The 26,267-nt window shown below is 41.5% G+C and overlaps 1 protein-coding gene across 2 annotated transcripts in view; it reads left to right on the forward strand.

The window, feature by feature from the left end:
• Positions 1-26,267, forward strand: part of STOX2 (storkhead box 2) — a 106,905-nt gene that overhangs the window by 10,713 nt on the left and 69,925 nt on the right. Inside the window, exon 2 of one of the 2 annotated variants that reach the window (XM_050945319.1) lies at positions 18,017-18,180. The exons of the other annotated variant lie outside the window; for it this stretch is intronic. The gene's annotated coding sequence lies outside the window, so the exon portion shown is untranslated. The remainder of the gene's footprint in view (positions 1-18,016; positions 18,181-26,267) is intronic. 2 annotated transcript variants of the gene reach the window in all.

A 26,267-nucleotide genomic window follows, 5' to 3' on the forward strand; every position in this document is an offset into this window, starting at 1 on the left:
GCCTGGAAAGGTGCATGATCCACGCATCTTTCGGAACAGTGCCCTGTTCAGGAAGCTAATGGCCAGGACTTTTTTCCCAGACTGCAAGATCATAGTAGGGGACGTCGAAATGCCCATTGTGATCCTTGGAGACACCGCTTACCCCTTAATGCCATGGCTTATGAAACCGTATACAGGGAAGCTTGACAGGAGCAAGGACCGGTTCAACTACAGGCTGAGCCGGTGCAGAATGACTGTGGAGTGTGCTTTTGGCCGTTTAAAGGCGCGCTGGAGATGTCTCTACGGGAAGCTAGATTTGGGGGAAAGCAGCATCTCCGCTGTTATATCCGCGTGCTGTACCCTCCATAATATTTGTGAAGGGAAGGGTGAAAGATTCAGTGAGGAATGGACCTCTGAGGTTTGACGCCTAGAGACTGAATTTGCACAGCCAGAGATCAGGGCTACTAGAGAGGCCCAGCAAAGGGCTTCAAGGATTAGGGATGCCTTAAGGGAGCAATTTGAGGCTGAAAGCCAACAGTAATGTTTGGTGCCTTTGCTGTGCCCATTTTTCCCTTGGGGTACAGTATTTATCACTTTCTGCAATAATAAAAAATGTTTTAAAAGCCAGGAAATCATTTATTCAAATACAGTACATAAAAGGGCAGGGGGGTAGGGTGGTGGACTGTACATTCAGAGGTTTGAATATGTCCTGCTTGGATTGCTGTTCAGTGCCTGCTGCACTTCAGGATTAATATGCTGCATCGTGATGGGGGTTGAGTGCATAGGGTAAGGGTTGTAGTTATCAGGGCTGGTAGGTGAACGTACAGGTGTTGGAGGCAGCTGGTGGTGGTAAGAACCAGGCTGCTGGAGAAAGGTGTTTTGTGCAAACACTGAGGAACAAGGGAGAGAGCTTTGGGAGGGGTGAGGGTTACCACGGTACTGATCTGCCTGCATGGCTACGAGAGACTGCATACAGTCAGTTTGGCGAGCCAGGAGGCTTATCAGCTGCTTTGTGCTTTTCTTGGTAGCAAATTCCTTTCTCCTGCTCTGTGTTTGTCTCCACTCATGCATTTTCTCTCTCCAGTCCTGCAGCCTCTTACTGTCTCTGGCGTACTGATTCATAACTGCTTTGATCAAATCTTCTTTTGATTTTCTAGGATTTTTCCTCAAGTTCTGTAATCTTCATGTAGGCGGTGATAGGGCTGGATTATTCAAGGACACTTAAAAAAACATAAATAGAAACATTTAATACAGAGGCTACATTGTTTATTATCACAGTGAAGGAGTTTGTAGACGTTTTGTAGCATCATTCCCACATACCTAACATAGCACAGAGAGGCCACGGCAGCGAAGGCATAGGCATGGTGAGAAGTGGGGTGTTTCTGCCACGACTTCACCTGGGAAGGGGAACTGCCTGAGTGCTGGGGTTTCTGTGCATTGGGGAAAGCAGAGGGAAGACAGTTGGGGACCTGCAGTGGGGAAAGCAGAGGGCAGACAGTTGGGGACCTGCACTGAACAATCATCACTACATTTTCAACAGGATTTTCTACTGCCAGATATATCACTGCTGCGTGTTACCTGGGAAGAGAGGGAGGGTCTTCTACAGCAATGTATCAGAGGGGTAGCCATGTTAGTCTGGATCTATAAAAGCAGCAGAGAATCCTGTGGCACCTTATAGACTAACAGACGTTTTGGAGCATGAGCTTTCGTGGGTGAATACCCACATGCATGCATCTGAGGAACTGGGTATTCACCCACGAAAGCTCATGCTCCAAAACGTCTGTTAGTCTATAAGGTGCCACAGGATTCTTTGCTGCTTCTACAGCAATGTGGATTCCGCCCTGGTCCCTATGCATCTTGCCTGTGTGCAGCAATGGTCCCCCACCCCTCGCGGCACAGTGTCGTGGACGAGTTAGCCTGACCGGGACAAGGGCCACAGTGGCTCTCCCTATAAACTTGCGCAAGCACGTTGCCCACGCTCTGGCTGCAACTTTTGAAGAGATTACCGAGGCCGATTACAGAGACGTGATAGACCAAATCAATGGGCTATTCCACATTTAGGCATGCAGGCAGGCAGCCATAACCCCCACCCTCCTCTCACAAAAACAGTTCCATCCTAAAAATAAAATCTGCTTACCGGGAACACGCTCCTCTGCTTCTTCTTCACCAACAAGTTCCAGCTGCTGCGACTGGCTAGCCTCCTCCTGGCTTGAGAAGAGCTCCTGGCTGCATGCCTCCAGGGTGTCTCCCCCCACCCCAGTAGCCTCACTGTCGGCTTCCTCTACACCCTCCCCCACTTCTCTCTGCTCTGAACTCTCCATCGTGCTCCTCGGATTGGCAGTGGGGTCACACCCAAGTATGGCATCCAGCTCCTTGTAAAAACGGCAGGTCGTGGGGGCAGCTCCTGAGCGGCGATTTCCCTAATGGGCTTTGCAATAGGCACTCCGCAGCTCCTTTACTTTTACCCTGCACTGCAACGCGTCCCGTTCATGGCCCCTTAGTAGCAAGGACTTTGATATCTGCCCATAGGTATCATAATTTCTACGGCTGGAGCGCAGCTGTGATTGCACAACTTCCTCACCCCAAACACTGATGAGGTCCTGCAGCTCGGAACTGTTCCATGCTGGGGCACGTTTGGGGCGTGGAGGCATGGTCACTGATTGATTGCACTCCACACCTGGCTGAGCAAACAGAAAGGGGATTTTTAAAATTCCGGGGGCATTTAATGGGCGGGTCACTTGAGCCCAGGGCAGTGGAGTGTGAAACGATGAGCAAAGTGGCTGAAAAGGTATGCTGGGATACCTCCTAATACCCTGGAGGCTAATAAAAGCGCTTTTGGTGTCCACACTTGATGACCAGCGCTGCATCACCAGCGCTGGAATCGCTACACCCCAGGCAGACCAGGTGTACAGCCAGCGCTGCAACCAGGGAGTTGCAGCGCTGGCCGTGCTTTGCAAGTGTGGACACAGAGTGAGTTGCAGCACTGTAACCCCATCACCAGCGCTGCAACTCTCCAGTATAGCCATGGCCTCAGTGCCACTAAAAATCAGCTCGCCTGCTACCTTTGGCATGCGTGCCATAGGTTGTTTATCCCCGTATTATTCAATTCAACGATTCCATAAAGTTTAAAATCATCAAATTTTGGTGTAGACCCTTTATAAGCCAACCCTTGCTCTTTGATGCGTCACCTTTTTTACCAAAAATATTCGGGTTATGAATGAGTATATACAGTATGTTCTTTGGTGCAAGAGCTCTTATCATGTGCTTATGCAGTGCCTCCCACAAAGCAGTCTTGATCTCAGCTGGTGATATTGTAATATAAATAATGATGAGCAGCCAGAATATGTTCCTTAGTGTGCAGAGAAAAATTGAGGTTCTGCAAATAGAATCCTTCAAACCAACTTCTGGATTCTGTGGCGCACATTAGAAATTTCCATCCCTCCTTCATGCTAGCTGAAAAACAATCCTACTTGTTCATAATACCAGCAGTAAATGATGTGGAATGACTGTTATTAAGGATTGTTATCACTTTTACCATGTCAACCAACTCTTCACAAACCAAAAATAACTCTATTTTTCATCAAATTGTAGATGATGTGATTCCGGTAATTTGAAAAGAGTGAGGAGGGGCTCCTGTTAATTCAGCAGGAAACATTAACTCCTGGAATAGTTGCAAATACGTAACTTATTTTAAATTTAATCTGCAGTTATGATTTTCCAGGAGTACCAAACAAATAGATCTTGATAGTTTAATAGCTGGATGATATAGGATTTGAAAGTTGAAAATAAGAGAGAATGTATTTGAATAGAAAACCAACTATAACGTTGTATTTATATGGAGTTCTTTTTTCTTTATAGCAGTCAAAGGGCCAGATTCTGGGGGATACTTAGCACCTGCATTTCCCAGTAAAATCAGGCCCTTTGAACCAAAATAAATCAGGGTCAGGCCCTCTTTGTGAAAATTGTTCATATTTATTTTACGCCCCCCCCCCCAATGCAATAGAAAGATGCAGGATTCTTTAGAACAGAAATAAAGTTTGGAGAGCAAAGACAGGAAAATTCTGTTTTTATCTGGTGTTTTTTAGGGCTTGGCTATACGTGAAAATTAATCTGGAATAAAATAGCGCGCATTTATAGCAGATTAACTATTCCTGATTTGTGCCATGTGGACACTCTTCTTCTGGAATAAAAGTGCTTTATTCCTAGGATGACCAGATAACAACTGTGAAAAAATGGCATGGGGTGGTGAGTAACAGGCGCCTATATAAGAAAAAGTTCCAAAAAAACAAGACTCCCTTTTAAAACAGGACATCTGGTCACCCTATTTATTCCTAATTAGCTCTAATCAACTGTTAATTACGTTGAATATTATGTCAAGAGGGCACTGGTGTGACTGTATCAATATAGCAAAGTTATTTTGAAGCTGACCTTCCTCCCATCACTTACTATGTTCAAGCCTCACAAGGGCAGTTACTGATTTGATTGAGATGCTCAGGGTGAAATAGTTTGAGACCTTCCTGGGGGGTATATTAAGAAGAGAGTATGTTCCTCAGGGCAGAGATGTAGTCCTCCTAGCTTGGTTGTGGAGCACCTACTACGCTTTGAGGTACTGGGTAAATCCCACCCATTGCAAGAGCCACTAAGGAGAAACTTTTGGTAATCTCTAAACATTTTCATTTTGTTTTTTCTGTTTTCATTTCCTTCCCCAGCAGGATCAGTTAAAGATAAATTGACCTTTGTGAAAAGTTTGGTCTCTAAAATTTGGGGCAGTAAAGACTTTAATAGACAATTTTAAAGTATTGATTTAATGCTGCCCTGGAAAAGGCAAAGATCTGTACGAAAGATCTGAGTTCATCACAACTATTATCTAAACTAATTTGCATGCCCACTTATGTTGTTTTCATTCCTTCCCCACCCCCATCTTCCTGCTGATGGCCTGTGACCTAGTTTCAGAAAAATGAACTTCTGACCACATAGAGAACATTCCAGATACTATAAATTGGATTGCTTCACTTTGTCTTATACAAGTGATGTACAAAACTTTGTTGTGATGCACATTTTGCCTGCCCCCCAAAAATGCAGCATTTTAGAGTGAAATATCAATCTCATTATTATAGTGCAGCTTGATAGAATTTGATTTTTATTTTTTATAATTTTTGACATTTTTAAGCATTTATTTAAAGTTTCACAGTTGCAGGAATTTTGGGGGGGGGTCAGACAATTATCTAATGGCACTAGATGTTGAGATTCAAAAAGTTAGCTTTATAACTGTTAAATACACAAATTGTGTATTTTGAGATGTGATGTTGACAAAGTAAATATCCTTAAATCAAATAAGAAAAAATGCTGCTTGAGAACTTATTTTGCCTATCTGTAATTTTTGATTCTCATCAATGGAAATATTTTTGTTGGTTTGTGTGTATACAATGAAATCAGTGTTTATCAACATTTACAGATAAATGTCTAATCCTTCAAAGCCTATAGATACTAAATTCTGTTCCCCTGATTACCAACTGAGAATTTGTGTTCTTAGATATTGTGATGACCTTGCTCTACCATCAATAAGCCCATGTATAAATAATAATTTGGTCTGGGGTGAAACTGAAGTATTTTTCAAAGATGTCCATATGATCAACGTTTTTAGGAGTGAGAGCTGCATAGGTATAGGGAGAAAATTAAAGCTGCAGAGAAGAGTTTAGTGGCCTAAACATCGTCTGAAATACATGCAATGCCAGCTTCAAATCCACTGCTTCTGCTCTACCCTTTAGAAGTTTGTGGGTAAATACACCAGTTTAAAGGTACAAGTCCTAAATTACAGCTCAGCCCAAGGTTCTGGTCTCAATTTTGATTCATTAACACAGATTCAACCCAAGAACTAAGTAGGAGATAGAATCAGGTTCCCTGCCTCATCGTAACCTTAATATGCTGGGGCTTAAGGAGAACAGCCCCTTCCCATGGATTTGGCATCAACCTACCTTCTGTACTGACGGAGGATGGATCAGCAAGAGGGTCTGTGCTCAGTAGCTCCAGTGCAGTGGCCTGTATGACACTACCGGCCTTGGAACACTGCAGATCAACTTGAGCCTTGGAGTTGGGAGTGCAAAAGTCCCTTCCCTGAACAAAGGTCGTCGTCTCCTGCCAAGTTTTAAGTCCCTGCATGAGTAAGAAGTTAGAACTTTTCAAAGAGAAAATCACCAAAAAAATTTAACAGGGTCTTATAATGGCAAGTGTCAGATAGCCTTAATAATGGGCAGGGCTACCGGGCCTGCCTGTAATATATATTTATTTCCATTATAAATACATATTTTATGTATTATATTTATTACAATGGAAATGGTGACAAATTCTAAGAAGGGCCTAAGACTTGGGCCCTGATCGTTGCAGAGGGACCCTCGTGCTGATGTGGGGTCCCATAGAGCCAGTGTAGGTCTCCACAAATGTAGGGGTCTCTCTCTTGGATCAAATTGCAGGACTGGAGTTGGTTCCCGTAGAGGAGCTCATCATAAAAAGTAAGTCTGGTAAGAAAATTTTGACAAAAAACAAAAGCAAATGTTTTCATGAATAGTTTTTCTCTGTTTTCCAACCGGCTCTACCAAATGTCTAGCAACACATTTTCTTGAGAATTTTTCCCTTTTGTTTAATTCAGACCTAGCTTCAATCTAAGGAATTAAATTAGTCTAATAAATGTGATCCGATAACTCCTAATATAAAATTCAAGCATCTTTTGGAAATTTATTTTTTAAACATATCCTTAAATATCTGTTTACACGAGAGACTGAAACAGCTATGTAAATAATGCTCATTTTAAAACCATATGCAGTAGCTGTTCATCAGATCTATAATCTGCCATATTGGCCTATTTATCATTTTAAAAATACATTTTAAGAAAATTTATTAAATCCCATACGTTGCAAAATCTGGATGTTTGGTTTCATTTTCAATAATAATGTGTGAGGGGCCCCTTAGGACTAATTTCTTCCCCTTTGATAAGAAAAGCAAGCAAGTAAAATTATGGCTGGCTTGTAACTAAGGATATGTCTTCACTACCAACATTACAGTGCTGCCCCAGCAGCGCTTTAACATGGCTGTGTAGTTACAGCTCCGGAACTGTAAAAAAAAAAAAACCCACCCCCCCACAAGGGGAGTAGCTACCAGCGCTGAGAGCTACCAGCTGGCACTTTACTGTGCTGAAACTTGCAGCGCTCAGGGCTGTGTTCTTTTCACACCCCAAGCGAGAAAGTTGTAAAGTTGTGAAAGTTGCAGCGCTGTAAAGTGGCAAAGTAGACAAGGCCTAGGAAGCATACTGCATCCATCCCTGCTGTTGCCCCACCCGTACACATTAGCCTTCTCTTTTATACATGCACCTTGTGTCCTTCCTGTTGGTAATAAAAGCTACTGGGGGGTGTTAATGCAGCTTGGAATAGAACACGTGAGTAGCTTTCCACTCAAATCCAGAAGGCTTGCTTTTGGAGGAGGGTCATTCAGCAGACAGATAAAGAAACGGAGGCAAGGACATTCCCCCTTAGTGGCGAGGGCCAGCACAAGGTTGGCATGGAGGGTTGTAATGTGAGTGGGTCAGGGAAGAGTCCTAGGCAGAATTACTGATGCTGTGGGAGCAGCGTTGTAGCCTTGCGTCCTGGGCCCAGGAAATATTGCCTCCCTAACTCACCTGTAGATTTCAGCCAAAGTGATTTAGCCAAGACAACTTGGCATATCTGCATCAGGACTACAGCTCCTTTCATCTGAGGATTTCTAAATGCTTTACAAAGTTTGGGAAGTAAAATAATGCTTCAATCTAATATACTGATAGGATAGCAATTTTATTCTAATATTGATTATTACAGTCAGAGTAACATATAGCCCAATAATACAATATATCCAATCATTAAGAATTATACCATTTTACCTAAAGTTTTCATTTTTATGTTCAAGAAATGCACTAGAGTAAAATGAAAAATGCTTCAATTTAGTAACTTGTATTCAGTTATATTGTGATAATTTTTAAAGTAAGATTTAATATTTAAATGAAGATTAATTAGTTAAGAAGTCAAGAAAAAAAGCACTTACTTTTATGCTTCATCCTAATTCATTCATTGGTTCATGGGGGGGTAGGGGCAATGCCTTTCAAGGAATGCCACAAATTCCTTGTGACCTTGGCTGCTGGTTTTTACATTTGGCTTGGTGTTAAACCAATGTTGTATACAGCTGAATATCGTCAGACAGCTCACTATTGGCAACATACCTGAGGAACCTCAAGAACACGTTCCACTTAAATTCAGTTTTAATTTGTGCTCAGCATACTGGCTTCAAGTCTGCCCATTTCAGATCAGAAGCATTAAACACGTGTATTATATTAATATTAATGTAAGGGGTGGTAACATTAGGGTTGCTATTTTGTCATGAGGATCGAGATTCACAGGTGATCCAAATTTAAGTCAGGCAAGCAGAAAATCTTATTTTTTAAATCATTGATTTTAATCTTGTTTTGCACTTGTAATATTTAGTTATTTTTCTGAAGAAAGGTTGGTTCTCATTTGCTGGTATAATTTGGTGGTACTTTTTGCTAACCAAGAGTGATGCATTATATATGTATACATCCATTTAAGCATTTATATAGCTTAAATTTATTCAGATTCTTAATTTTTGCACTTCTGTTAAAAGAAAGGTGAATGATGATTAATTTTTTTATTCAGTTGTGTCCAGCTGCATTTGGATGGAAATTAGAAATCCATTATAAATCATAAATTATCCACTTAATATGGTTTTTATTACTTAAATAGAAATATCTTAAATATACTGGATACATTAAAAAAAGTTTAGTTCATCAAAACATTGTTTTTTTTGTTTAAAAGAAACTGATTTATTAAACAAAGGAAGTATTATCTAAAGTCAGTAAATTCAACTAATTGTTTCTGGTCACTGTCCTTCAAGATTTGAAAACTAGTGAATCTCATCCTCTCACGCCATTTTTATTAATAGATTGAAAGAGGAAAACAAACTGCCTGCCTTTTCAAAGGTGGTTTCTCAACTTTGAATAAACTATCCATTAAACTGAACTAGTTGAATAAATTGAAATTAAGAAAATATTCTCTCTCCGTCTACAGAAGAGTCCGCTTCTGTCCAAAGCTGGTTGAGCACTTCCAATAAACTCTGGGTCCAGGTGCTTAGCCAGTAAATTCCTTCAGTTCAGGGGACTGACTTTCTTTAAAACTTGACAGCAAACGTGTACTGCTTTAATATATCAATTTTTAATTTAAATGATTTTCATAGAATATAGTAAGTTTTGGCCTTAACATAGGTCATCATCATTTCGTATTTAATTTTAAATAGGTTTATTTAATGTATTATTAAATATATTTAATTTAAAATAAAAAATGGTTTTTATTCCCCCGAAAGTTAATGTTGTGACAGTTTATCATTATGTGACATTATATGTTTTGGTTCGAAGTAGGACTGAATTGGTGGCAGTTTAAATGGATGGAAAGGGGGAGGGATTTATCTACTAGTCCTTTGGAGGGCCATACTTTTGAGAGCTAGGAGAGTTCTTTGTGGAAGCACAAGATCCCAAGATAGAGAATTCTGTCATGATGGTGGTGATGATGATGATGATGATGATAGCTTTAAAGAAGGGCCTTTTCTTACCAGAAATAAATTGTGGCACTTGTGTGCATGAGGAGGGAGTGCAAGGGCTAGCCTTACACGATATGTCACAATCCTGTGAAAATCAGAGTGGCAACTCTGTGTTACTTTTTGTTGAATCTGCTTGTTTTGGGTGCCACCCGACACCTCTTTTGAAGATCATTTATCACAGATGTGGAAAATATGCAGAGCTGAAGAAGATCAGAGGCTTTACACACTTTAAACTCATAGCCTGCTATCAGCCCTCTCCCCAAATTCTTCATATAACATTCCAGAATCTTCTGATCATGCATATTAATAGCATGGTGATCATCACACGTTCTCTGTTTGCACAGCAGGTTGTGATATTCCCAAAGGAATGTTTTATTTTAACTTCTATTATTTCAATCACCAATTTCATTTCCCACATATCCCCTTCTCCATCCAATTTTCTTCCCCTCACCTTTCTCCCTAAAAAAACCAAACAAACAAAAACAAAAAAAACAACCCCTTCTGTATCCCAGGTCTCATCTTAGAGGGAAGGCTTGGAATAAATTTGTTTCCTAGTTAACATTATACTTAACTCCTGATTCATACTGGGCATTGGGTTTGGTGTCCGGATGCCGCCAAGTTCCACCTCCTCCACTTCTTCATCCGTCCTCATGCAAAACTTCCTTTGATATCTTAGGAAATTTCCTGTGAAAAGACTGCAGGATTGGAGGGCCTTGTTCCCCATTTTCCCCCAAAGGAACTATTTTCATCATGCTGAAGGTGCTGAGTACTTAATAGGATTGGGTCCCTAGAGAGATGTAATTATTCACCTCAGTTGCCATAGGCCAGAATTTTCCAGCACTGTTCCTTGGTAAGCATGAACCTAGAAACTCAAACTCTGCATGGGATACATGAACTGAACTTATCATTTTTGGTTTGATGGCAACTGAGGAGACTGAATTTTGCTAGTGTTGCACAACCATATGTCAAATGACAACAGGCTTTTCCTGTATGACTATAAATGATGATGCAAAAATACAAAATATACAACACTGATTGAAGTAAATAGTGTTACTGAATGCAAGTGCATAACAGAGGTAAAGATGCAATATATGACTCATATAATTAGAATTTTATCCTTTTTTAAAGTTAAAAGTGCAGGCTTCCTCTCTTTAACTTGCACCTTTATGTTGATTAGTTTTTTTTTATATCATGTTCATCACCATAGTATCTGAGCATCTGTGTATCAAATACTGTCTGTGGAAAAGAAACTGACATGAACATGTGCTGTTGATGTATGGATTGTGCACATGCACAGGTGTTTAATTTAGACTTTGTTGATGTCAGTAATTACAGTCAGTGTTGTAGCAATATTTTCTTAGCAAAAGAAAAACATGAATGTTCAGAAAAATAGTGAAAGTAGTATGACATGCAGAGTACAAAACAAAGTACAAAAAAATTACAGCAAATTAAGGCCATTTATATAAAAATAAGTGTAACTGGAAAACACAAGAATTCAAACACAAGAATCTGAAAACCAGCTGCTGTTTCTTTGACCTGTAGAAATTCTGTTAACCACCATGATAAAATGTAGATTAATCACAGGAGGCTGACTTCTCCATGTTCCTGTTTCTGGTCTGCATACTTTTAAAACTCTGTCTTCATAGTATGTACTTAATTAAATACACAGAATGACTTCAACGTAGGTGTATTCTGATTCAATGGCCTGCATCATTCTGATACATATTAGAAGTTTTTTAATATGTTTGCTGCTCTGGTTCATATTAAGAGTATATCAGATACCCATAAACTTACTTATTTGTATTTTACTGATTTTTTTTCTTTAAAGTTTCTGTAATCTTAGATAGTGAAGTGAGTCATAAATTCAGCAGCTGACCTTAGAAGTGGCAATACATGGGTGAATATTTTTCATGTTTTCTTTCCATATATTGGCTTTTCTATCATGGCACTAAGATTAGAGGACTTGTACTCGCATACCAATTTAATGCCATTGATTACAATGAAGTAACTCCCAGTTTACACCAGTGTGATAGGAGAATCAGGCCAACTGAGCCCGTACCGTTGCAAATGCAGGATATTTCCGCGCTCCCCCCCCCCCCCCAGACGAAGTACCAGAGAGCAAATTCACAGTTCACTTGATCATGGTCAAAAAACCATGAAAGATCAAAGATCAACTGCAAACATTGAAATCAGCAGACTTTTAATGCTGGATATGTGTAGGATCATTCCTCATTTTTATTTTAATTTTAAGGGCCAGATTCTGATATCATTTCTCACATTGAGCAGTCCCAGACTAAAATGAATGGTACTGCTCTCAGGGTAGGGTACTACTTAATCAGAATCTGGCCTTAAATAAGTAGATGGTACCATAAAGTAATAACTCTTCCCTCTTATGAATGAGCCATATCCTCCCATTGATTTTGTACACAAAACTCCCTCTTCATTTCAATAAGGATTTTTTTGTGGTGGCAGGTTGAACCAGAAATTAATATATGAGTAAAATGAGAGTAACTGTATAGTTTTGGAGGCAATCAACGGCTAAATCCAGTGTTTAGTGGGACTTTGTTCCAAGCAGGATTTTTTCCCTAATAATTATTCCCATGAAGCTATTAAAGTTAAGAAAAAGTCACAAGTAGGTTTCTAGAAGACTTAACTTACTTATTAAACAATTAGGGTATGGTAAAACTACTGTACCATAGTAAACAAAGCCTCAGAATTACAAATAAAAAGTTTGTTGTATTAATCCCAACAGAAAAACTGTGTGAGAACATTTCTTTAAGATTTTTTCCCCACTTCTTCAGTGGTAAAAGAGGATAACTTGTGTAACCCATAACAACCCCTTAGAAGTGATCTCCATGGCGAAGTGCAACTGCCTAGTCAATACTTTGGGTGTTAGGATAACTTGTTTAATTCAGGACCAGTGATAATCCTGAATGTGTAAATATTCAAGGAATGTACCACAAAGGAAGCAAATGTCTGTGTAATTTCTACTGAAAGTTCCAACAACTCTGATATGGAGTGTTTAAAGTGCAGTGTTAGCAAATGTTTACATTAAATGATTTCACTAAGATAGTGCTGTGAACAATTATACCTGTCTTATCGCATGCGCATATCTTCAGCAAAAGCTAAGAGACTTACACATTTAAATTGCTTTGCATTTTAGGAAGTTAGAGTTGGAGTGAAATATCATAAGCACATGGCTTTTCTGTGCAAGAGGTTCTGAAGAGTCAGCTCCTAGAATTACAGGTTTTTTTTTTTTGTTCTGATTACTTTTACTTTGGAAAAGACAACACACAGAAATAGATAGTCAAAAGAACTGAAAAAGGCCAAAGCCTGTTGGATTTAGTTTCCAAAGTGTTGAAGTTTGTAGTTTATATATATTTTCATCTCCAACATCTGTACATCCACACACTGAATTTGCGGGGGTGTGGGGGGAGTGGAAAAAAGGGAGATTTACATCATACAGTCACATTATATATTATTTATGAGAGCAAATTCTTTCCCCTTCTCCGGAGCCGCAAAGCACCCCGACAGCAGCAGTTCTGGTACAGTTCTGTTGCTCTGCGGAGAGTGACTGGACGCTGGCATAGGGAGGGTATGCGCCTCATATATCACTAAGCCCAGATCTTCAGTGATGTCTTCTGCTCTGCCATGGCAAGGTGCTTGGGACTGGGCTACTGCCTCATCAGGATTTCGTAAATGTAGCATATGGGAGTAGGGCCGTTAATTTGAGTCCTCTCATGCTCACTGTGTTCTATGTTGTAGAACCCGCCTGAAACGAGAGTAGCAGCATGTATGTAGTGAGGCCTGGCATGCGTGTCTATCATTAATGTTAGTTATTTGGACCCAGCTGTGCCCATGTAGGTTCTTGGTATTGTTTTTATTGTGTGAAGAGCAAGAGACACAATAGTAAAGTATGGGTTGTTTTTTTTCTGTAGATCCCATGTAGCTATAAAGAAGGTCATGTTTGGTGCAACCTCTGTATGGCTTAGCAGGGCAGAGATTCTTAAACTTTTTCATTGTATGGACTGTATCTGAATAGTCAGAGTGTCACACTGCACCTTCCCTCCCCTCCACAATTGTGCAGGCGGAGCTCCTAACTTCTGCTCGATATTGGAATTAGAGGGTACAATGGGCAGGGCAGTTGAAGGCAGAAATCCTGGGAACTTTTTCCAGTGGGCAATCATGGAGCTGAGAGAGTTTAAAAAAAAAAAATAAATGAAGTTGTGGTTCAGATTGTCAACTGGAAAAAAGGAAGTTCACGGTTAAGGCTGAAACTTCTTCTGGTAACTGATCTTCCATGTCAAGATACAAGTTTGTTGGATGGTTTGTTTGTTTATCTGGATTTTTTTATTTATATTGTGTGCCACTTACACTGCAAAATGTAGGTCCAACTTTGAGAAACAGAGCTCATAGTTTTTTGCTTTAATTCTGAGTATCCTCACTTTTTTTAGGGAGAGTGGTCAGACTTTTTTAATATTTGAATTAAAATATATAGGCATACAGTGAATAGAAAATCACTATCTACTGTAGCAAAAAAACTATTCAAACCAAGATTTCCAAAAATAGGACACTAAAGTCAGGCTTCTAAATCCATATTTAGGCTTCTAAATACAATGGGAACAGCTGGATATTCAACACTTTTTAAAATCAGATCACTTGTTCTTGGTCTAAATGTGCAAAAGGGGTCAACTGGCCACAGATTTAGGACAGAGAATAAGCATATAGTCCCTTATAACCCAGATCTTCCTGATTTTCAGAAACAGCTGGTTAAAGGGGTTCTGTTAAGTATGTAAAAGTCCAGGTCTGCTGCTGCATTTTCCATTTTTTTGAAAGTTCGGCTCCCTTCATGAAAATTATATGCTGCCATGTGGTATTAAAGGCCAACCCATCTTAAATGATGCATCTTCCACATTTTCCATACACATCCATGCCCCTCCTAGCTAGTCCTTCACATCTTCCACTTTGAGAAACTCATCTGGTACCTCCTAACCCCTTCTAAAAAATCCATTGGAAAAGACAACAAATGGCCAGACTGGTTTCTTATTGTTATATTTTAATTTTAAATATATTCTTAAAAAAATAAACTAAGCTGACAACACTTAGGCCCAGATCCAGCACACGCTTGTGCGCATGCTTCATTTTACTCCTGTGAGTAACTCATTGAAGTTAATAGTACTCTTCACATAAGTAAAGTTAAGCAAGTATGTAAGTGTTCGCAGACTCATGACCTAAATCGGTACTTGATTTGTTGTACAAAATGTCTCTAAGTTTAGGCTGGCGATCTAGATTGAAAACGTCTATATATTTACAATCAGAATTTCGCAGACTTGGATGCCAAGCTCTGTCTTCACTAATCTCAGTTAGCTTGCACAAACTATCATGTGCTTATGTTCCCACAGGCTTACTAACAAATATTGGAGAGTCAAAATGGGAACACAAACCAGCCCTCTAGTTTGGGGACATGTTGTGACTTGTAAAGTTTTTATGTTGTGTACACACACATGCTCCATTTAATTTTATTTTTGCATTAATCTTGATACATATTAAGGGCTATATTGTGTAAATTATGTATTGCCTTGAGTAAGGGCTCAGCAGAGCCTCTTATTGGTGTTAACTGTCAGCTTACTTCATAGAGCCCACCCATCTTTCTGTCGCTACTGACTTTTGGCCAGATTTGACTAGGTCATCTAGAAATATATCTCATTAGCAGCCCTCTGAACCATTCAGTATTTTAAGAATGGCAGTTATTATGATGTTGTTTTATTCTTTAATACTATTAGTCCTATTTGTATGCTGTTCTGTGTCCAATTAATAAAATATACAAAGAAAATAAATATCTTGATTATCAAGAATAAGGGAAGCAGAAGGAAATTTTGCTTTTTGGAAAAACAGCTCCCAAATCCTATTTTTTACCTCTAGAAGTGAAATAATACTGAGCTTATCCATACATCCATAACTGTTACTAAATGATATTACATTTTTCCATACATTGTAGCTATTACCAGACTTTGCATAGGCCTGAAAGAATGCTTCTCATTGTTTTATTACTACAGTACATTTTATTTAGCTTACTGAGGGATGCTTGGTGATTGCATTCATATATGGCGTTATCTGGATAACTTAGTCTTCTAAATTAGAATTACAGCAAGTCTGGTTTTTATTCAGAGCTGTAACAAATAGTGTGAAGTAAGAAAACAACATACAGATGGCAGCAATTCAATGAATTACAGGTTCTGTCAACTTAAGAAACTGCAGTAGAACATCGAGAGTTATGAACGCCAGAGCTGGAAACTGACTGGTCAACCACTCACCTGATCTGGAACTGGAAGTGTGCAATTGGGCAGCAGTAGAGAGAGAGAGAGACACACACACACACTCTCTCTCTGTCTCTCTTTCTCTCTCTCAAATACAGAACAGTACTGTGTGAAATGTAAACTACTAAAAAAATAAAGGGGAAGCTTAAAATTTTTTTGACAAGGTAAGGAAACTATTTCTTTGCTTGTTTCATTTTAAACTAAGATGGTTAAAAGCAGCATTTTTCTTCTGCAATGTAAAGTTTCAAAGCTGCATTAAGTCAATGTTCAGTTGTAAACTTTTGAAAGAACAATCATAATGTTTTGTTCAGAGTGACGAACATTTCAGTATTATGAACAATCTCTGTTCCTGAGGTGTTCGTAACTCTGAGGTTCTGCTATAATAGAACAGTGGAGGGGCCGGTTCATATTCTATTGAAGCAAAGCCCAGACTAAGTGTGGATAGCAAAACACTGTGTCACAGAATATCATGTTGCTCATAGAACAGGTTTGTTTGTGTATTTGATTTCAAAAGAAATTTCATTTCCATCAGAATAACTTCTATTGTATTATTTACGTGGTGCAAAAAGTGTACTCAGTGCTGTTTAAATAGTTAATATAACCAGCATAATTGTTTTTACTTTCCCCTGCTGCAAGGCCTTAGATACTTGAACAAACTTTCAGTAATCAAACATGTTGCCCTTAACGTTTACACTTGATTTGTTGCATTACCTTCAGTTTCAGAGGTAATGCAAAGAACTTCCCAGCGATGTGTAAGATTCCCTCAGTGTTTTTCTGTTTCCAAGGCCGGTCTTGGATGAGTTGCTCTGCTGAAGAGTAATTAATCACCAGCTATGAGATGGAACAAGAGCGGCTGACGTACTAGACAGGAGCAAAACTGTCTGGCAGAATGGGATGTGTCTATAGGAGGGGTGTGATGTCTCTCTCATTTTAGTATCTGTCTTACATGTGTTTCCCTATCAAGTTTGCTGCAAGTTTTAATAGAATGTTTTCAAATCACGAGAGAGATTGTGCATGGCCTTTTCAGGCACCTTACTGCCTTCTTGCTTACTTTACAGAGACGTGTTGGGAGGGAAACAGTTGTGCTTTTACCAATCAGTCCACCACATATTTTGTTCTTGGTATTACCATCCCTTACACTGCCACTGCTGCAGATGACTGCTACATAAATGCAACTTGTGACTGGAAACCTATTTGGATCTCTAAGACTTTACATAGGGACATTTCCGCATCTGAAGGAAGGATTACATGTTAAAAAAATGTGGGATGGAGTTGTGGGGGAATTAAATATAACACCTGAACAACATCCTTTACATGTAACGCATAGGTGTTCTTACCTCCCCAGGGCCTGAAGGCCATAGTCCATTTTAGTGAATGTGATGCTTGCTTTATTTATTACAGGAGCATTTAATAATGCAGCCATAGTTCCGGACCTTTGGCTGTTTCCATTCTTACCATTTTATAAATTGTCCTTGAAGTCAATACTACTATTTTTTTTTGACAGATCACCAATCCACACAGTCAACACTTTAAAGCAATCTTCAGTCAAATAACTAAATTGATAGAAAATATCGAAGTATGGCCGTTAAGACCACTAATGCTAAACACATGCCTAATTATCCTTTAAATACAGGGGGGAGGTCCCATCCTTACTCTGCCCCTTGACACTGAGCAAAGGGATCAGAGTGGTGTCAAGGGGCATTAAAAGCCCCAGATCTGCCTGGGGGACTATTCCTTCAGTGCAGAGACCATGAAGAACAGCTCTAAGGCTGCCTTCCAAGAATGCTTCATAAGCCGTAGTACCAAGGACAGAAGAGTGTGTAGAAGTGAGGCTTCAGTGTGCTGCATTGCAGAGATTCCAAGAACTGCTGCGGCCCATACGGCAGCATGGGAAGGCTGCTGTAACTAAGTTGTGTTGGGAGCTGCAGAGCAGCCTGAGGTTGGGAGGGTGCAAAGGTGGCTGAAGGGCTTAAATAGTTAATATAACCACCTTCGCCCACCTCCTCCTGGGTTGTGAGTTGTGTGCAGCCTCTTCAAAGCTCAGCACAGAATCTCACCCAGTATAAATATTAACCATTCTCCATTTGCAGGCAGGGAGAAGAAAAAGGAGCATCTCCCAAGATGCCAGATGTCACTGCTCCTATGGGAAACTCTTTAGACATTAAAGCAAAAAGGGCAAGAATGTAGATACCATGTTGGACTTGTAACCTTCATATAAAAAAGCCAAGGCAATTCGCTTCATTGCATAACTAAGGTAACTACTGTATAATGATTATACTGATTATAATGTATCTCACAGTGAAATGTATTGCTAAGCTGTCATGTTAGCAGTATTGTCACATATGCCATCGCTTAGCACCATATAGCTTGATCACATCCAAAGCTGTAAATTACTTGGAGCTACATAATTAGCATGATCTTGAGGCAAGATATTGTTAGCCATTGTCAGAAATGGTACAGAACAAAATATCTGTGTGGTGTCCTCCTGTCCCTCACAGAAAATAGCTCCAGTCAATGTTGAGATCTGGTTCAGCTATCTCCAGATATTCACTTATTCAACAAATGTAATTCTTTTTTTGTGTTAGTATATTAACCACTCACAGACTTGTGATTTTGGTGAATTGTTTTTTCTAAATCATTTCATTTATTTTTAGCATTGTGGTTGGTTAGGTGTCTTTCTTTTGATCCTTGGGTATGGTGAGGCTGCTAGATGTGAACTAGATTGTTAGGTTTCATATGGATTTCACAGGTTTATGTGAGAAGTGCTGGGATCCTGGATAGGCACCTTTTTATGAATGTGAATGTAAATAAATATGAATGGCTTCTGCAGACATATTTCAGACTTTAACTTGCTCGTTAATTTTCTCCATGACTTGCTTTGAATATTCACAACTCTTATTTTGTGTTTTGTGCTGTGTTTGGCCACCTATGTGCCATAAATATTTTGTCTTCCTAGCCACTGATTCCCAAATAGGGTTGCCAACTGTCTAATCACACAAACCTAAACACCCTTGCCCCGCTCCCTTCCCTGCTTGTGCCCTGAGGCCCCGCCCCACTCACTCCATCCCCTCTCTCTCAGTTGCTCGCTCTCCCCCCACGCTCGCTCACTTTCACTGGGCTGGGGCAGGGGCTTGGAGTGCAGGAGGGGGTGTGGGCTCTGGGCTGGGAGGTGGGGCTGAGAGGTTCAGTGTGTGGAAGGGGGCTCCGGGCTGAGCCTGGGGCATGGGGTTCTGGTGCAAGCGGGGGTGTGGGGTGTAAGCTCTGGGAGGGAGTTTGGGTGCTGAAGGGGGCTCAGGGCTGGGGCAGGGGAGCTGCGGAGTTGGTACTGGGGGTGGGGGCAGCATGCAGAGCCACCTCCTCTCCCCCCCCGCCCCCTGCAGGGCCTCGGGGACGTGCCAGCTGCTTTCGAGGGTGGTGCGGAGTCTGCCCTAGCCCCGCTGTGCTGCCAGACTTTCAGCACCTAAAATCTCCCAGTTTGGCTTCAGTAGCCTCTGGGAGATGTAGCATGATTCCGGGAGGCTCCCGGTGAAACCAGGAGACTCCCAGCAAAACCGGGAGGGTTGGCAACCCTACTCCCAAATGCACAAAACCTTTCATGATGGCCCCGTGAGCATTTCAATTATGAATACTCTTGCAAATGCATATTTGCACAAGCATTCACCACATTTTCTTTCTGTAAACATTTTTGTGAACAGATCTAGTCACTAATTTTCTCAAAAATCTAATAAAGTGTGATGTGAATATTATAGAAGAATATTTGCATTTTTATTCACATGAATGCCTGAAAATACTTTCACAGTATTTTCTCCAGTGCTAATATTGAATTTTTCAAAGACTGAGTCAGCCACTTCATTTTTCTCTCACAGTTTTTTTAGTAGGTGTTGGCTGAGGGCAGTGTCCCAGAAAACATATGAGCTAGTTTTCTAAACAACTTGAACTGGGAGTGGGTATGTAAATAAGGTTTACACATTTTGGTTGGTAAAACCTCTCTTTGTGTCACTTCCTTGCTTTGAACCTCTGTGAGGGTGCTCAAAATCAGGAAAATAAGTATGTTGTTGTGTTTTTTGAAGCTAGGTTATCTCTATCTTCTTGTTGCACACTATAGAAGAAACCTTCTGGTGTTCCTGTAAATATACTGCAATTACTGTATTGGTACTGTATATAGTCTCCGTATTTCTGTTGTCAGCTTTACTATGAAACATGCTGGGTCTCCATCCTCCGGTCCAGCAGGCACTCCCACACGCTGACACGGGCCTGAAGCAGCTCCGTTCTCTAGTAACTATCATTCTGTCATTTTAAAAAATCCCTCTTATTTATTGTTTTCATGAATTATTTCTTTTCAAATAATATATTCATAAATTCCGAGGCCATTGTGGTGATCTAGTCTGACCTCCCAAATAACACAGGCCTTAGAATTTCCCCAAAATAATCCCTAGAGCAGCTCTTTTAGAAAAACATCCAATCTTGATTTAAAAATAGTGATGGAGAATCCACCACAACCCTTGCTGAACTGCTCCAATATTTAATTACTCTCTCCGTTAAGAATTTATGCCTTATTTCCAGTCTGAATTTATTTAGCTTCAACGTCCAGCCACTGGATCGTCTTATACTTTTCTGTGGCAGATTGAAGAGCCCATTATTAAATGTTTGTTCCTCATATGGGCACTTGTAGACTGTAACCATGTCACGGCTAAACTTTCTCTTTGTAAATCTAAATGGATTGAGCTTCTTGAGTCTATCACTATAAGGCATGTTTTTAATCCTTTAATTGTTCTCATGGCTCTTCTCTGAACTCTTTCCAATGTATCAACATCCTTCCTGAATTGTGGGCACTAGAACTGGACACAGTATTCCAGCAGAAAACATAGGACCCCAGGGAGAAGTGATGGGTGCAGCCCAGATCCAACCCCCAAGATCCAAACATACTACTCACATCCCAAACAACCTACTTCAGACATTCCTTCAACTTCCCCAGCTCCAATGCCAAACATACCCAGGATGTTGGATCTGAACATGGATCTCCCAAACCAAATGTCCACCCAAAACCCCAGCTCTGAATCCCCACACACACCAAAGTCCCAGCTGCTAGTTGCCCCCAGCCCCTGAACACAAACAGCCCCATAATCCCAGCTCCAGCTATTTCTCTCGCCCCAAAGCCCTTGCTCTGAACCCTGCCAGATACACATCCAGACCCAGCTGCAACCATCCACTCACTCCTGAGGCTCAGCCTGGACTCGGTTCTGTAACAGAGCTGGGCTCTAGCACCTGTCTGCAGCTCCCTGAGCCTTGCCTCTCCCTGGCTGAGTCATACTGACCCTGCAGCAGGGACTGCTCTTCTTGGCAGATTCTGTGACACTCACCGGTCCCTTCCCCCTGTTGTCCTGGGCAGCCCCCTCTCTGGCCCTGGGACAGAAGTTCATGGAGCTGGGGCAGAGGACAAACCAGTCAGACAGGTCCCTGCTCCTCCTAGCAGGAGTGTGTCCACCCAGCCCATGTCTCAGGCTCATGCTGCCCCCTCACCCACCCTAGAGCTGCTCACTGCTTGCAAGGCCAAAGCAGCCTCCACGTTGGTTCTCAGCACCAGCGACGGCTCCTCTGTAAACAGAGATCTCCAATGGGAGTTCGTCGAATAAGGACCTTGGAACTAGGATCTTTATTGTATTAAATATATAATGAGCCTGTATCATAGCATCTGCAGAATTTAAAATACGTCATTTATGCTTTAAAGGGAAAAACTATCTTCTTATTCTTATAACACTTGCTTAAAGTGATCAGATAGTGGTGGTTAATTTCCAGGAGAGCCTTCTTGAGTGCCTAGGGAAAAAATGCCAAAGCAAGTTAATCTTGCGATTTTATCTAGAGACGGTGAGATGTGAACTCAGCCTGACCTCTAGTGGAGTGAGTTCCATAGACATGGACCCTTCACTGGCTATGACCTGGCCATGAACAGGAGTTCAAACCTTGGCTCCATAAGCTGAAGGGTCCCACTTGAGTTTAGCAGGCCTGGTGTGGAGCAGAGATTGATTGATTGTATTTCAGTACTGCCTAGGTGGCGAAGCCATGATCAGCATGCTATTGTGCTAGGCACAAAAAATAATAGACAATCCCTGCTCTGAAGAGCTCGCAGTCCCAATAGACAAGATAGACACAGGACAGGGGAAAGGGATCCAACAGACAAGCAGAGCAAATAGGGTGAGGGCTGACCTTTCTTTTTAAAAATACCTTGAGATGGTTTTATTAGGAGGGGACTATCTAATTGGAAAGGCAAAGGAAGGGACAATAGGAGAAGGAAGAATAAGGAGGCAGGTGGAGTGAGTCTGAGGTGAAGAGACTGTAAGAGGGGGTAGGTGAAGGTTGGTGCAAACAGTCCCTTGAGACAGCGTCCTGAGAGAAAACTGTAGTGAATAGTTTTATGACATTATCAGTGTCTGATGGTCCTTGCAGAGGTACTGCTGAGGCTGCTCTTTGCTATTGCTTCTGTTAGCTAGAATTTCTCTGGGTCTGGCTCCTCCCTGGAATTTCTTTCTTCCCCAGGCCCACATGGCTCAGAGTTTGGGGGGCAGGGAGGAAGTAATGGGAGGGGAATGCTACATGAGTCCTAGTGCTCCAAGTGGGGGAAGCCTAGAATACGTCTAGTCCATTTAGGACAGTGAAGACGATGTTACTGGTTTCTTTTAACAAAATTACTTCTGTCTGGTGTTTCCTAGGTACCCTTCCATTCCATTAACCTTTTGGCCCAGTCACTATAATAAATAGCAATTTGATTTCGCTGTTCAGTGAAGTTAGAGTATATTTATTTATTTTATTTTTTGTAATTTATCGCTTCATTTTTAAATTTGTCCATGATTTCTTAAAGACAATTTCCTTATTCTGACTCTGGAGTAACTGGAATTGCAGTCCTGTGGTAGGCACAAAAAGTCCTATCTTTGTGCACCAACCACTTTTTTTAAAAGTCTTGTTTCTTGTGGTTGGCATGTAGGTGTTGATGTTGGGATCTCCCATCAGTTTTCCATATGTAATGCTTATACGTTTTGTTAGTGAAATAATACAGCAAAGGAGACCCAGAACATTGCATAAAATTTAAATGAGACCTTCACTTGGAATTTTGAGTGCACAGGAATGGAGGGTTGAGACCTTGAAACTTCTCTCCATTGTTTGCAAAAGGGCCATTACAAACCCTTTCTTGTGAGACACTTCCCACGCTTTCGTCTGCACTGCTGTCAGAGGTGTCACTGTGGCACGTGTAGACATACCTGTGCTAGCTTTAAGCTAACTAGTAGGGGTATTGATAGCAGTGAAACCATAGCAGCATGGGCTGTACAAACCTGCCTAGACCCAGGGGCAGCTCCAGGCCCCAGCATGCCAAGCACATGCTTGGGGCAGCATGCCGTGGGGGGGGGGCACTCTGCCAGTCGCCGGGAGGGGTGGCAGGCAGCCAGCCTTTGGTGGCATGCCTGCGGAGGGTCCACTTGTCCCGTGGCTCCGGTGGACCTCCCGCAAGCGTGCCTGTGGAGGGTCTGCTTGTCCTGCAGCTCCACCGAAGCCGCGGGAGCAGCGGACCCTCTGCAGGCACGCCTGCGGGAGCTCCACCGAAGCCGCGGGAGCAGCGGACCCTCTGCAGGCACGCCTGCGGGAGCTCCACCGAAGCCGCGGGAGCAGCAGACCCTCTGCAGGCATGCCTGCGGGAGCTCCACCGAAGCCGCGAGAGCAGCGGACCCTCTGCAGGCACGCCTGCGGGAGCTCCACTAGAGCTGCGGGACTGGCGACTGGCAGAGCGCCCCCCGCGGCATGCCGCCGTGCTTGGGGCAGCAAAATGTCTAGAGCCGCCCCTGCTAGGACCCTAGCTAAGCTGCTAGTCCTTGCTGAAGTCTGTGCTGCCATGGCTTCTCTATGCGTGATGCTCACGTACTAGTTGGATAAAAGCCAGCTCAGGTATGCTGCAGTCAGACATCTGATTGAAGTGTAGACATACTCACAGACTCAGATACAAGTCAAACCATTTTGTTCTCCAAGGAAAAGAAATATTAAAAGAAAAAATGTGCAAGGAAAGATTATGTCTCAATATTAAATCTTTGTCTTGACTAAGAGAGAAATGGAGAAACAGTTTAAAAAAAAATCTGGAATTTATTGTCCTATTGGTAGTGAGAACTCTCTGCATGTTTTTAGCATTAGGTCAACTTTCCCATCTCTAATGGCTTAGTATTAATCTACCTGCTACCCACACTAAACAGGATTCTGTCCTAGAAGAATATGAACAAATAATGGCTGACCAAGCATAGACTGCATTATCCAGGAGGAAGTCCTGCAACACACATACAGAGTATTTCTGCACAGGGAGTTACGCTGAGAGTACAAGAAGATTCTTTCTCCCCGTTCCTCCAGGTGGTCCAAGGCAGGGAGCAGCTATATTTGGCTATCTGCACCACCTAAGCAGGATGGAAGCTGGCTAGTGCAGCCATTAGTCTTCCATACCCCCAGGTAAGATGGGTTAGGGCAGGTGAGACTGTGGCTCAGGTCCTGCTGCACAGCTGCAAGCCCTGGAAGGCTGCGCTGGGAGAAGTCCTACAGGAACTTCTGGTGAGTGCAATCCTGCCACTGCTCCGGGGAGGGCATTCAAGTGCAGATCCAAAACAATTATTTCACTTTGCTAAATGTGAAGATCCATGTAAGTAAATGGACAGTTGTTGTTTTGTTTTGTTGCTAGGTTCCCCCTATTTCCAACTTCCCGTGAGAGAGACATTTCCGCTCCCCCCTACTGCAGGGCCTCTACCTGCAACCACGAAGAAAAGCATAGGGGTCAATTGGGCAGCTGTTAAGTATTTTTTAAAAGAAAACCCATGCCTGAATCCCTTACTTCCTTCTTTAATTATTCCTTTCCCTTTTCTTCCTCCAGCTTAATTTTTTTCCTGGTTTTACACTTTCTGTTTCCCTAATACTCTTAGTTGCTTTTCTCTTAGAAATTCAAAAGCTGCCACTCTGCCTTCTTTTTTTTCATAACCCTTTAGATCTCTCTTCTCTTCATTTTCCCTTCTCGTTTAGGAACAATATTTTCCCTTTCTCATTATATCATCTACTCTCTATTTTTTTCCCCCTGTTTTGTATTCTTGGCCTCTTTTCATGCCTGTTCCCCCTCCCCCATTTCTTCTTGATGGAAAACACTGCTAATCATCCTTACTTTTCATCTCCTTTTCTGAATCTTAAGTGAAGTCTTTCTGATCTCCGTGTGTGTTCTGTGGCAGTATATGCCAGGACTGGGACAGAGTGAAACTGAAAACAAACTCACTGAAGCAGCAATCCAGAATCCTCTTGAAAGCAAAGTTAACTTTTTGATTCATTATCTCCTGAGAACTGGCAAGCTCTGGCCACCTTTGTAAGTTTCACCTACTTACATTTTGAGCTTGTTTGTGAAGTATAGTTGAATAGGAAAGCAAATAGGATGTGAGTATTAAATGCATTGTTCAAACATATTTAACTCTGTCTTTTGATATCTGGCGTGAGTCACGTTGTTACTTTTGGTCAAAATTTTGCCTCTTGTTAGAGAACCAGACTAGTAACATCAGCAAATGGAGGAAGCCAGTGTATCTAAATAGCTGACAGTTTATTTTGGCAGAACTCAGAGCCACATTCAGTGCTGAATTGTACCCATGCAGTCCTATGAAATGTAGTGGAATTGTACAAGTAAATGAGCACAAAATTTGATCCCAGGACTAGAGAGAGCATTCCTGAGGACAGTTGCTTGTGGCACTAGATGCTATTTGGAAAGGTCTCTGGATGAATTTTTGGAGAAATTGTGTGTCTCATTATATGATGTCTTTTTAACTCCATAGAAGCCTCATGGATTGCTGTAGTTCTGTGGTAACTGCAGAAGAAGCAACATGTTATATGATGTGAAGTTTAATTAGATACGCACATTGATTTGAGGCTTCAGGCCAAAAGGCCCTGTCTGTTTTGCCACCCGAGAAGTTTTTAGTATAGTTGCCTCATGAGTCTTGACCTCTATTGTTACTGGATACATGCACAAAGGCAGCCTTTGGACCTGATCCTGCAGTGTGTTGACTACACCTTATGAATTGTCATTCACTGTTCACTCCTGCTGATTTCCCTAGGAGTTGAGTAGGAAGCGCCCTGCAGAATGTCTTTCTTTCTTGTATATTAGTAGCATCTGAATGTGCCATGTCCAGGGCAGATGTGCAAGGTAGGCCAAGTCCTTGACCAGAATAACTTTGTCATAAATGACAAAGATGAATGAAGGGTGAGAGAGGTGCACCAAAATTTACACAAAATATTATGTCCAAGAATTTGTCAGCGAAGCAGATCCTGCCTTTCCTGGTGCTAATTTAA

This window comes from Gopherus flavomarginatus, chromosome 3 (genome assembly GCF_025201925.1).
Source record: "Gopherus flavomarginatus isolate rGopFla2 chromosome 3, rGopFla2.mat.asm, whole genome shotgun sequence".
NCBI lineage: Eukaryota > Metazoa > Chordata > Testudines > Testudinidae > Gopherus > Gopherus flavomarginatus.